Source organism: Pleurodeles waltl, chromosome 3_1, assembly GCF_031143425.1.
Source record: "Pleurodeles waltl isolate 20211129_DDA chromosome 3_1, aPleWal1.hap1.20221129, whole genome shotgun sequence".
NCBI classification, from domain to species: Eukaryota; Metazoa; Chordata; class Amphibia; order Caudata; family Salamandridae; genus Pleurodeles; species Pleurodeles waltl.
The window spans coordinates 982,571,990-982,584,521 of NC_090440.1; positions in this window are offsets into that span (position 1 = coordinate 982,571,990).

Below are 12,532 nucleotides of genomic sequence, written 5' to 3' on the forward strand. Positions count from 1 at the left end.
AAGCAAGTGATCTTCCACCTAAGGAGCAAACTGTCATTGGCAGACAGTTTTCAACAAAACCTCTGGAAAACCAAGGACTGGAAGGACAAAACTGACTACATCTTCACTGGTCCAAGGTAAAGACTTTGGTATTTGGCAGAAGCCAGAAGTTTTTGAGTACTGGATCCTGGCACGATGTGATTGGCCCTATCCTGTAGCGCGTGGCAAGGCGCTGGCGCAGTTAGAATAATGAGGACACAATACTGCCAGTGTACTGCTACTGAGCTACTGCCAGGGTCAGCAGCGTTCACTTTATTTACCACCTCGGCAGTAAGCCCGGCCCCTTCGCCCTCAAACTGCAACATGTTACAGGAGAGCCCGGGTGGCTCTCTACATAGCCCACTCTTGGTACAGATGATGAAGAATGTCTGGGTGCTGGTCTGCAGCTAAGCATCAGGTAGTGACTTTTGCGCTTCGCAAGAGATTTATGAAATAGCACACCTGCAGGAAGACTCGTGCTGCAGCTGAAGGCTTTGCCGTGCATACATTCAACAAGTAATGCTCACCCCTTGCATCTTTGCAGAAGCTCGTGGAGTTCTAACTTCAGGTCAGTGAGGCGCACCTCTACTTTTAGCTCTAGTGAATCCAGCTTTCTAATTTAAATCTCTACTTGCCTAGCAAAGGCCGACATTTCTCAACGATGTTCAACGATCATAGAGCGTTTTTGCCCTGTTCAGGGCTTATCCGACTTTTGCAGCTGAAATGCACCTCCGATACCCCCCAGGCTCCCTCCAGCCCGACTCTCCAGCGCAGCTCATCACGTCTGACAGTCCAAACTGGGCACTCACTCTCTGCTACAATCCCACTGCTACCGTAATTGCCGGTGACTGAAACAAGAAGCGAGGCACTGCCAACAGGTAATTGGATGCAGTTACTTCTGAGCCGCAACAGGACAGTCGCATTATATTTCTAACACGGCCGCTCTGAAAAACAACACTTCTCACTCAAGGAGGTCCTCGCGCCTGCATCGCCGCCCCTCCTGGGACCTGTCTGAGCCCCTCGCAGCATCCCCAGTGAGTCATGTTCCAGCAAGGAAGCTGTAAACTAATCTTTTGCTCGGATTTGACTGTCCTTCGGGCGGGGCTGCTTGTCTTGCGGCGATGGAAGAGGCCAGACTCTCACTAAACTTCTCAGCTCGACGTATTATTGGCCCATCTTTAAGAACAAGCATTTGCAAGGCAATGGGTCTCGCAGTGCTAAATTAGAGCTACTGCCTTGTAAATTCATAACTGGACTTTTCTTGCCACATAAATTGTTCAGCCCTGCCTCATGCTGTTTTTTTCCTGTCACATAATTCCAGTGGTCCTGCATATAACTAAAGTGCACAGATATAAATGTATGCTTCTGAAGTTTATTGCGAGGCGCACCTTCACAGGAATAAACACTTTAAAAGGATTAAAGACTTTTTTTTAGGCATTAGTGGCCTCACAGATACAAGAGTTCATGTTAGTTGGTGCTAGTTCATAACAACCCTGAGGCCCAGCTTCCAGTGCCCCTAAACATTTCCAAGGACATGCGACCTTTAAATGTTCAGAATCGTCCCTGAACTGCTTACCTAATTTTTGCCACAGGGACATTGAGCAGTGACAGAAGAGACAGGGGCAAAGATCTCCTGAGATTTGCAGAAATCTGGCGGGCTCTTCCCAAGCTGCACAAGGTGGGCTGCTGCTTTCTGGCGATTAAGGCCTCACTGCCCCTGTCTTTCAATTGGAATGTGATACGCAATATGCAACTGGGGCAAGAGTTCTGTGGAATTTAAAAAGAATGTTTGGAAATAGTCTCTTCCAGGTATAGTTCTTAAAATATTTTAAAAAATGGATTGGTTACATGGACTATCCCAACAAACATGTCCTCGGCAACTGACTGTATTTTACTGTTGCGAGGCTCCTTCAGAGAGGGATGAGGAATCATCAGTAATAAATTTGTGGTGCATGAGAGAGGCCAAATTGCAAGTTTTATTAGATGGTAAAGATAACATGGTGGATTGTGCAGCTGCTGCGTGAAAGACCAAGCAAAGGCTAGAGGAACATTTGCGTGGAGGCAGTAGGAAATCTCTTACATGCTCCAGCCTCTCAATTAAAGCACAATTTTCATTATATATTACGGATAGGTAAGACTGTTTCTGAGGAATAGTGTAGGAATAAGAAAACATGTTCAGCACGCTTACTGGGAGACATAAAGTCCACCGAACTAAGATATCATTTGTACAAGGTAGAACATTTATTGAAGATGGCCAAAGTGCGTTTGTTTTGCAGGATAGGGAAAACACATGATGATAGATCCAAATGCCTTTTATTTTTGGACAGCGCTGTAGCCTCCCCTACTGTGGACTCGGTCGCAACCTTGCTGACACTGGAGCATGCTGTGGGACCTGCAAACTGCAGCCACATTAATCCCGCCATGATGTGGAACGAGGGTGACGGTTCTATTGCCTGACTTCCAGGTTATGACTCCCGACATCCGTGATGCATTCAGAGAAAGCCCACGTGAGACAATAAAGTGGCATGGTCTTGGTGCACACAACAGCGATCGCAGCTTACTTTCTGGACTCTACATTTACAAGGTACCTCGCATGACATAGCTTATTTAGAGCGTCGACCCACAAATGTGTACAGCCATAAAACACCCATTAATACATTTCAGCAACTACACTGTAACCCCGGACGCAGATCACAGTAGAATCAAACAAGGTGCTCCCAGAGTAGCCACGCCATGTGAATAAAAAAAACATGTGCGCGATTGTTAGGTCTCGTCTCAATCTCCATTCATTAACAGTTGGCACTTCAAAGTGCCATGGCTGCCATGGAGCGCCCAGGGGAGAGACAAATGAATAAAGAAGTTCCACATACTGAAGTATATCAGCAATGGTGCAATTATCCATGTCACAGGGTTGGTCCCCAACGCTGTACAAAACCGCCCCAAGGCAGGACAAGCGTATAGCATCCAAGTGATGGGCATGAGGTGGGCGTAGTTAAAGACCACAGATAGATAACATGTTGAAAATCAGCGATTGCGTGCTGCTACGCTCAACCTAAAAAGTGGAGCATCAGCTATGATGTGCCACTTGTCTTGCGCTACCTACCAGCACCTAACGACACCATGGTTGTGCTTTATTAATAATACAGCACACCATGGCAGTCGTTAGCAAAGTAGCGGAAACATTGTTTATTCTAATGAGACGCTTTGCTAAACTGCCTTCAAAGATTTTGACGGTAGAGCAGCAAAGTGCAAGGAGGCCAATAGGTTACTATGGAGCGTCATTTTAACGACTGCTCTTAGCAGGAGTTAAAAATTATGCCAAAAATGGTGCAGTGAAATCTTTTAAATTTTACTGCACCGCTTTTGCTGGCCTCCTAGCACCGGAACGCCCCCCCCTTGCATACATTATGCATTGCTCAGACATAGTGTGGCGCAAGGAGTTACAAAGTGGAGCAAAGCATGCATTGGGCCACTTTATGGCGTGGCAGAAAAGCCACTTTAGTCCCGTCTTACCTTAAGAAAAGGACGCTATCGCAGCGCTAAGGGATTTTAAATATGCCCCTATGTTATCACCTTCCCTCACACGATAACAACACATTGGTGATCATCGAGCACAATATGGAAACACTTCCCAAATAGGATCAAAAAGCACTTTTAACAAGCAGTTGCTTCTTGTATCTTGTAACATGAAGGCGCACAGGTCGAGAGAGGCGAGCAAGGGTCTGTCTTAGCATCAAGTCAAAGCTAGAGCCTAGCCTTTGTAATAATTGATATGTAAACAGAATGGAAAACATTGTCAAAAATAATGAAAAAAAACGTTCAACATTGAGCCTAATCCCTATTAAACCACCGAGGAGTGGCCTTTTTGTAGTGTTCATCCTGAGCTAAATTAATTAATGGTGATCTCAAATTGGTTGCACAGGGAAAATAGGTCACTGAATAGAGAATTATGTGGCCCTGGAACACTAGGCCCTTTACCTTATTTATATTCCCAAATATGAGGTCTTTACTGTGGACATTTTCCACCTTCTCTAAGCTGGTGGAAAATGGCATTGGCCTCTTGGGTGGTTATACCATGTGTGGAACTGCACAGAGTAAAATAGGGCATAACATCTCACACCTGGTAATGACGGGTGCAGGAATGCTGAGCCTTACTGAGTCAACAAGGTGGGATTCCCCTAGGGAAAAGTCTATGGCTACTTGTGATGAGGGCAAGTGTTCAGTTCTTTCATAGAAGTAATGTGTGCACTTTGTTCAGTAACTCCAAATATCACATTAAACCAGTTTGACGATACATTTATGTTACAAAGTCTTTCTAATAAAAATACAATTGGAAAGGTAGGACAAATCATTTTTATGTTAATTTAATTGGTGCCTTCCTACAAAACAATCTGTTTTTATGTGTTGCTCAACACTTCAATGACTGCAATTAGGCAGATTAACAATATGGATTGGTGAAGTATTCTGCTCTGCTGGCAGAGTTCGTGGATTATTGGCCACTCTGTGGAGTTCAGGCCAAATTCTGCACTCTGACATGTGGTAGAGTTTTTCTCATGTGCAGCTTATCATCGGTAAGTTGGTGAGCGAGAATTTGCATGCCGCAGTGTGATTTTTAGGGGCTAGGAGGGCACCTGGCAAGATTTTCCCAACGTGGACTGTCACAACCGTTTAAGATGGAAAAGCTGCCACTTGAGTAGAAAATCAACTCAAGTGGAAACAAAACCAACTCGAGCAGCAGCGCCCTCTACCGTGCCATGTAGTGTCATTCGCTCTGATTTCTCAGTGCGGAACAAGCTCCTGGTGCCAAAAATCAGTGTAGGCAGTGCAAGGTACCTTTTTCTACCCACTCGTGGAACTCTGGGAAATCACACTGAGATTTTAGGTAACACCACTGATTTCCACAGAGTGAAACTCCATGAGTTCAGCCCACCCCTAATTAACAAAACAAATCAGATCAAATATAGGGTTTAAAGTTTTACAAATATTCTTAGGACACATCTGAAGTGCAACTGGCTACCAAGAGTATGTACATGTTCGGGCCTTAGTTCAAGCAGTAATGCAGATTTTATATATCCCTCATTTGTCCTGAATTTAATACTTTTTGTGAAATTAGGTAGAGATAATGGCAATGTCTTGGGTGCTTATCCCGGCTGTATTTTGGAGCAAGTCCCCAGGGATAATGTCTCAGAAGCCAGAGTCTGACATTTGGCTTCCACCTTGCTTGGCTTACTCCCCTCTGCTCATAGAAGTAGTTTCAAAATTCTCCACTTAGGAGAAGCTATGTTTTGGGAGTAACGCCACAACCTCTCGTGTTAGATGGTATTGCAACCTGTTCGGTCTCATTTCCATGATTTGGTCAGAACTCGTGGACTCCAACAAAGTATTGTTTTTTTAATTGTATTTGTAAGAATTTTTAAGTGCAACTATCACCAACAGGTATCTTGGTGCTAAACATTTATGTGAAAGATGGTAAAAAGGAGGAAGATAAAAAACAGTGGTGCAAAAAACTGTTTTAATTGTATTTAAGAAAGAACCACTTTTTCAAAGCTTTCTGGAAACTAAGAATTTCAGTGATGCCTCTCATCATTGCTGGTAAGGCATTCCATCAGTTTGGAGCAGCTATGGAAAAGACTCTTTCACTAATAGTCACACGTTTAAAATTAGGGACCACGACGCAAAAGGTATGCATGAACCATACCATCTGTCTAAGCTGAGATGATATGACTGACATTTCATATGGCTGATTGCTGAACACAGACTTGTGATGTAGGCAAAGTTATTTAAAAAAAAAAATAAGTGACTTTACTGGTAGCTAGTGGAGCTATGAAGCTGCTGAGAAAATAGAATCAGTATTTTTAAGATAAAGAACAAGTCCTGCTGCTGAGTTTTTGACTAATTGCAATTTGTTATTGCTGTCTAAGGGAGATTCAGATATAATACATTGCACTACTCCAATCCAGAAGATATAAAAGCATTCAAAATTGAAAATTTATGGATAAGGAAAACGCAAAGCTGAAAAAAACAAATTGGCTACTGTATTGATCTAATCAGAGCAAGTAATGCCAACATCAAGCTTAACGCCAAGATTTTTCACACACATAACTGGTGTTAGAAATGTGGTCCCTAGTTGGCAGTGGTTTGCACCTTCACCAAGTATGGACCCTTACTCTAGAAAGGGTAAGGGAGTCACACAGCTAAGATACCTTCTGCTGACCCCCTTGGTAGGCTGGCACGAGCAGTCAGGCTTATCTCAGAGGCAATGTGTAAAGTATTTGTACATATAAACACACACAGTAGCACAGAGAAAACACCACAAAAGTACCCCACACCAGTTTAGACCAGAAGCCAATATTTATCTGAGTAAAATGAGACCAAAACGACAAAAATCCAACCTATACAAGCAAAGATACACATTTTCAAAGATTAAATCTTAGTATGGTGCTTAGAAACACCATAATTCCAACTGAGGCTATCATGATGTCTTGATGGAGTAGTTCCCAATAGTCCGATGCCACTCACGAGGGAGTGCAAGCTGGTCACAGAGTTGCACGGACCCCAGGTACAGTAACTCGGAAAATGAGGAAACAGACATTGCATGGAGTCGAGGGGTGAGGCGTCACTGGAGTCGGTGCAGGGTTGGTTCCTTAGCACTACCGGGGAAGTGAGGCATCAGTTTCTTACTGCTAGGCAGGGGAGGTGAGGTGTCAGTTCCTTATGGTTGCATGGGAGGTGATGCAGCATTGGTGGCGAGGCATTGGTCCCTTATGACAACATGGGGTTGGTGAATCTGCCTAGGTCAAGACGCGAGGTGTCGACTTTATGGTGTCATGATCGCACCACAAGGCCACAGGTGGTGCGGCAGATTCAGAGTTGTGTGTCACAGACATCGGTAACATGGCACTTGGGGACTCATGGTATGGCGCAACTTCAGAGGTACTGAAGCGGCATCGGGCCTGTGGCGACGGTTCCAGTTGCGCACTCAGCGGGGACCACGGCTTTGGTGCAGGCAGCAGCATGGAGTCAGATAGCAGTGCCGGTTCCGAAGTCGTTCTGGAGTCGATGTGCCTATTTCTTCTTGGTTACATCAGAACTCACTTCCAAGGCCCAGAATTGTATTTGCCACCACTTGACAAGTCAGGACTCTCAGCAAGAGAACCCAGGCGTTGGCATATCAAGTCTTTGATGTCCCTGAGACTTCTTAGCAGGAGGCAAGCTCAGTCTAAACCCTTGGAGAACCTTTGGAAGCAAGACGGGGAAAGCAAAGTCCAGTCTTTTCACTCCCAGGACAGAAGCAGCAAGCAGCAGGCCAGCAGAGCAAAGCAACAGGCAGAGTGTCAGTCCCTCCTGTAGCATCCAGCTGTTCTTCCTGGCAGAATGTTCTCTGTCCAGAAGGATTCTAACTATGTGGGATCAGAAGTCTAGTACTTATATCAATTTCTGTCTTTGAAGTAGGCAAACTTCAAAGAGAAGTCTTTGCAGTGCACAAGACCTTGCCTTTCCCTGCCCTGGCCCCAGACACACTACAGGGTGTCAGAGACTGCTTTTTATAAGGACACACACAGCCCTATTCAGGTGCAAGTGTCAGCTCCTCCCACCACTCCAGCTCAGGAAGACCCATCAGGATATGCAGGTCACACCTCAGCTCCCTTTGTGTGACTGTCTAGAGTGAATTCACATACAGCCCAACTGTCATCCTGACCTGTATTCACAGACGGGCTGATGCACAGAATGGTTAAGCAAGAAAATGCCCACTTTCTAAAAGTGGCATTTTCAAACATACAATTTAAAAACCACCTTCATGAAAAGATGTATTTTAAGATTGTGAGTTCAGAGATCCCAAACTCCGTATCTCTATTGGCTCCCAATGGGAAATTATACTGAAATATATTTAAGGCAATCCCCAAGTTACCCTATAGGAGAGATAGTGCTGGCAGTAATGAAAACTGAATTTAGCAGTATTTCACAATCAGGACATGTAAAACACACCAGTACATGTCCTACCTTTTAAATACACTGCACCCTGCCCATGGCTCTGCCTTTGGACTGCCTTAGGGTTGGCTTAAATGTAGTAAAAGGGATGGTTTGGGCCTTGCAAGTAGGTACACTTGCCAGTGAGAACTGGCAATTCAAAACTGCACACACAGACACTGCAGTGGCAGGTGCGAGCCATGTTTACAAGGCTATTCATATGGGTAGCACAATCAGCGCTGCAGGCCCACTAGTAGCATTTGATTTACAGGCTCTGGGCACACATGGTGCACTATACTAGGGACTTACTAGTAAATCAGATATGCCAGTCATGGATAAACCAATCACCAATACAATTTAGACAGAGAGCACTTGCAATTTAGCCCAGGTCAGCAGTGTTAAAGTGCCCAGAGTCCTAAAGCCAGCAAAAACGAAGTTCTGCACAGAGTCAAAAACAGGAGGTCAGAAGAAAAAAGACAGGCTGACCACTGCAAAAAAGGCAATTTCCAACAACTGGTATGAATTTATCACCTAGTCAAAGAGGTCATGAAGGAGGGTTCCACATTTTATTAGATCTGAAAGGAAGTAGTGTCTCAGTTTTCCCACCATTTTGTTTTATCTGATGGGAACATACTAAGCGTTGGCTTGCTGTAAGCAAATTCATAGTGTGTCAGCATGTGCTTATGTTTCCAAGAATCATAACCAGAATTTGTGTATCAGCACAGATAGAAAAGGAAACACTAAATAACTGAACAAGAAATGCTAGAGGAACTGTATAAATATTGAGCAGTAATAGTGAAAGCATGGATCCCCATGCAACTCCAAATTTGAAAGGTTTATTTCTGATACAAAAGGAGCCAAGGAGACCTGAACTTTTGTATTTAGTAGAAAATTGCCAAATCGTTCGAACACTGTATCTTTGATTCCAAAGATTTGCAAACGATTTAGAAAGAGCTGATGATCTACTGTGTTGAAAGCAGGGGAGATGTCTAAAAGAATAACACTCTATGGATGTTTTCAATCCGCTGAACTTCATAGGTTCGTCCTTTACAGCTGTAACGACCTCTTCTGCACTGGGCACATATGACAGACTGCTTGCAGAGGATTTAGAAGACCGTTTAATCCCACGTAGTTGGACAGCTGATTTTAAACAGCACCCTCAAACAACTTTCACAGGTAAGGGAGTTGTGAGATTGGCTGATACTTTTCCAGTAGTTTAGGACCTAGAATGGATTCTTCAAAAGTAGAATAATCTGAGCCAGTTCAGCATTTTAAAAGTGCTTTATTCTTTTTTAATTTAGTGTAAGTAAGGCTCAGTTTTGTGTTCTTTTTTTATGTTGTATGTGCATTGTGAGGTTTGGGAGGTTTTGTTGCTGGCTCCTTCAATGAATTATTACCTACACTTCAATGTAGTATTACGTGAATTACGAGATCTGGATCTTGTGGTCTCTAATGATAGGTGCATCATGAAATTAGGGTGCTGGGGCATCCAATAAATTATTTTGTATTCTATGGGGTTCTGGTTTAGAGGCCTCCACTGACATGAATGACAAGGGTCGAAACTTGTGGTCTCTAGCGAAGCGGTTTGTGCTTTGTGTACGCTGGGTGCTGTAGTAACAGATGAACTATTATGGGCACCATGCTGTCCAGTTGCTGTGGCCTCCATTAACAACGTTTATTGTAACAATTAGGGCTTCTGGTGTTGTGGTATTCAATGAAGTATTAAGGCCTGTAAGGTTTGGGGTTTATATATTATGACTTCCTATAAATTATTGTATGCATTGTGAGATTCGGATGTTGTGGCCTTTGATGTCACTTGTTGCGTTATTTTACCTAGCATTCCTTACTACTGTGCCACTGTAACACTCAAACTGCATTGAATGACTACAAACCTACCTGAATGTTTGATTGAAGATGATGTACTGTAGAATGTCTTACGTGGGAAGAGTTGGATGTGGATGTGGTGCATGAGGTCATGAGATTGGGTCTGGTTGTATAACCACAGACATGCTGCTGTTGTGTGTGCCTCTGTTTATTGGGTTTGTGAAAAGCGATAGGGAGCACTTCTCACAGCATCCATGCAAAATGCCCGATGAGAGTGCTACCCTGTTATTTCTATGGAGACTTTACCAGTATTTTTGTATATATCCCACCAAGACAATTTTGAGTGGTTTGCACCTTGAGGTTTGGGTGTTAATGCCTCAGATGAAGTATTGCATGCACCAGGTGTTTAGGGTATTGTGGCCACAGATTAATTAATATCTGGACTAGGAATTTGAGACTCTGAGAGTTCCCTTTAATTATGAAATACTCCAAGGTGTCCATGGTTGTGGCTGCTGGTAAAGTGTTATGTACATTGGGCCAGATGTACGAAGGTTGTTTGCTTTTCTTAACGGCCCGAATCGGTATTTTGGGCCATTAAGAAATGCAAACTGGGCTTTTCTAATGTACAACACCCTTTAAGGAAGTGCAAATTGCTTTTTTTACCCTGTAGAAATTGCAATTTGCGATTCCTGGGATAGGAAATGCAAAGAAAGATTTCCTATTCTGATGTACCATGCATCCCCAAGGTGCTTTTTTTTCAAATGTAATAGAGCACACGTATGCCCCTTAGGCATACGGGTGTAACAAGGGGGGCTTTCCCCATTGCCGTCCCTGGTTTTGCATTGCCTAAATAGTGATTTCTTAATAAGAAATCGCTATTTAGGAAATGCAAAACCGGTCCATTGACTCAAATGCAATGGGATTTCCTAATAGCGATTCCTACTTCGCCATTAGGAAATTGGTATCTTTGTACATAGCATTTTGCATTTCTTAAATAGCGATGTCTATGAAATTGCTATTTAAGAAATGCCAAATTGCATTTTCATACATCTGGCCCATTATGGGGTTTAGGTGGGGTTTCCTTCGATGAACACTTATGTTCTTGTTGTTTGAGTGTTGTGACCTCCAGTGAAGTACTGCGTGCATTGTGAGACTTGTTGGATGTTGTAGCCAAAACAGAGTCTTGAGCACTTGAAAATGTTGGTATTTTGTATTCCCGGAGTCTCATGTAAATAATGAGTGTGAGGTGCTGACGTCTTAGTGTTAAGCACCTCAAGACCGTTGACAGTTCTATTACTGGATTATTATTTCTCTAGAAATAAGCCAAAGCCCTAGTCTCCAATTTGTGCTGATGAGACTTCCAACAGCACCATAAATGACTAACTCTCAGCTACTTGCAAACATCACATAAAAAACAATCATGTGCTGTGCTCAAAGGACAATTACCCTTTAGCCATCAAGACATTGCATTGAAACAGTGGGGCTTATTTACAAGCCCCTAGCGCCACCGGAGCTTCACTTTTAGCGACACTCTGGTTGCGCTGTGCCCATTTCCATATTTACAAGGTGGTGTTAAGCCACTTTGCATGGCTAACCGTCGCCTTGTAAATATGGGCTCCCAGACGCTGTTTCTACGGCAGAGGGGCATGCAATGCGTGTTGCTGTGGGGCGGTTCCATGCACCACCCATTGCTTTTGACACTGCCCCAGATTTACAAGAAATCGTAAATCTGAGGCACCGCCAAAAACTAACACCGCCCCAACAATGGCGTTAGAGTGCCGCAACAAGGAGAAATATTTTTATTTCTCCTCGTTTTTGCTTTTTCTATGTGTGCTGCATTCTGCAGTACACATAGAAAAAGCAAAACACTATTAATGATTGTTTATGTGCAGGAAGGTGTCCCTTTCTGCACATAAACAATCATTAAATAATGACGATTTGCTACTTCTATGTGTGCTGCATTATGCAGCACACATAAAAATAACAGATGGCCATTATTGATTATTTATGTGCAGGAAGGGGCACCTTCTAGACCCAAACTCTCCAGTATCTATTAAAAAAAAAAAATGAGTAACCTGTTAACCTGTTCACCATCAAGGTTTCCTCTGCCATGCTTTAAGTCCTTCACTTAGGATGAGCTACACCTACATCTATTCCAATAGCAACTAGTGGCAAAATGAAAGTACGGCTTCTCCCAGGTGCAAACTATGACTAAGTGTGTGTGAAATTAGCATAATCTGCTTTTGTGTAATTACTCAAAATGTCAGAAAAATTAGTTCTAATTACATATAATTATGAAAAATGGAAATGTGTTATTTACCACTCTATTTTAGTGCAAAACATGTCCTCACATAAATTTTGGCCGTAAGGACGCATTTTGTGCTAAAACAGCGCAAAAAAAAAAAAAAATCACAACAAACAACAGATGCTCATGTTTTATTTTTTCTGTGTACTCACGGTACATTTTTACAGTGAATGGAGTATTCCTAGTAAACTTTTACTTCAATGGCATACTTTAGCGAATTACACATAACAAGCGTAATGTCATAGTCCCAAAATTATACAAATTATGCTGGTGTAATGTACATTTTGCCTATGCCTATTCCAGATGTTTCTGGGTGGTTAATATTTGTGGTGCCTCTTCAGCTGTATTTGTATTAATTTCTACCCGTCTGATCTGAGTGAATTTCACCAGTAACTTGCACCTTTTTAATGCTTCTAT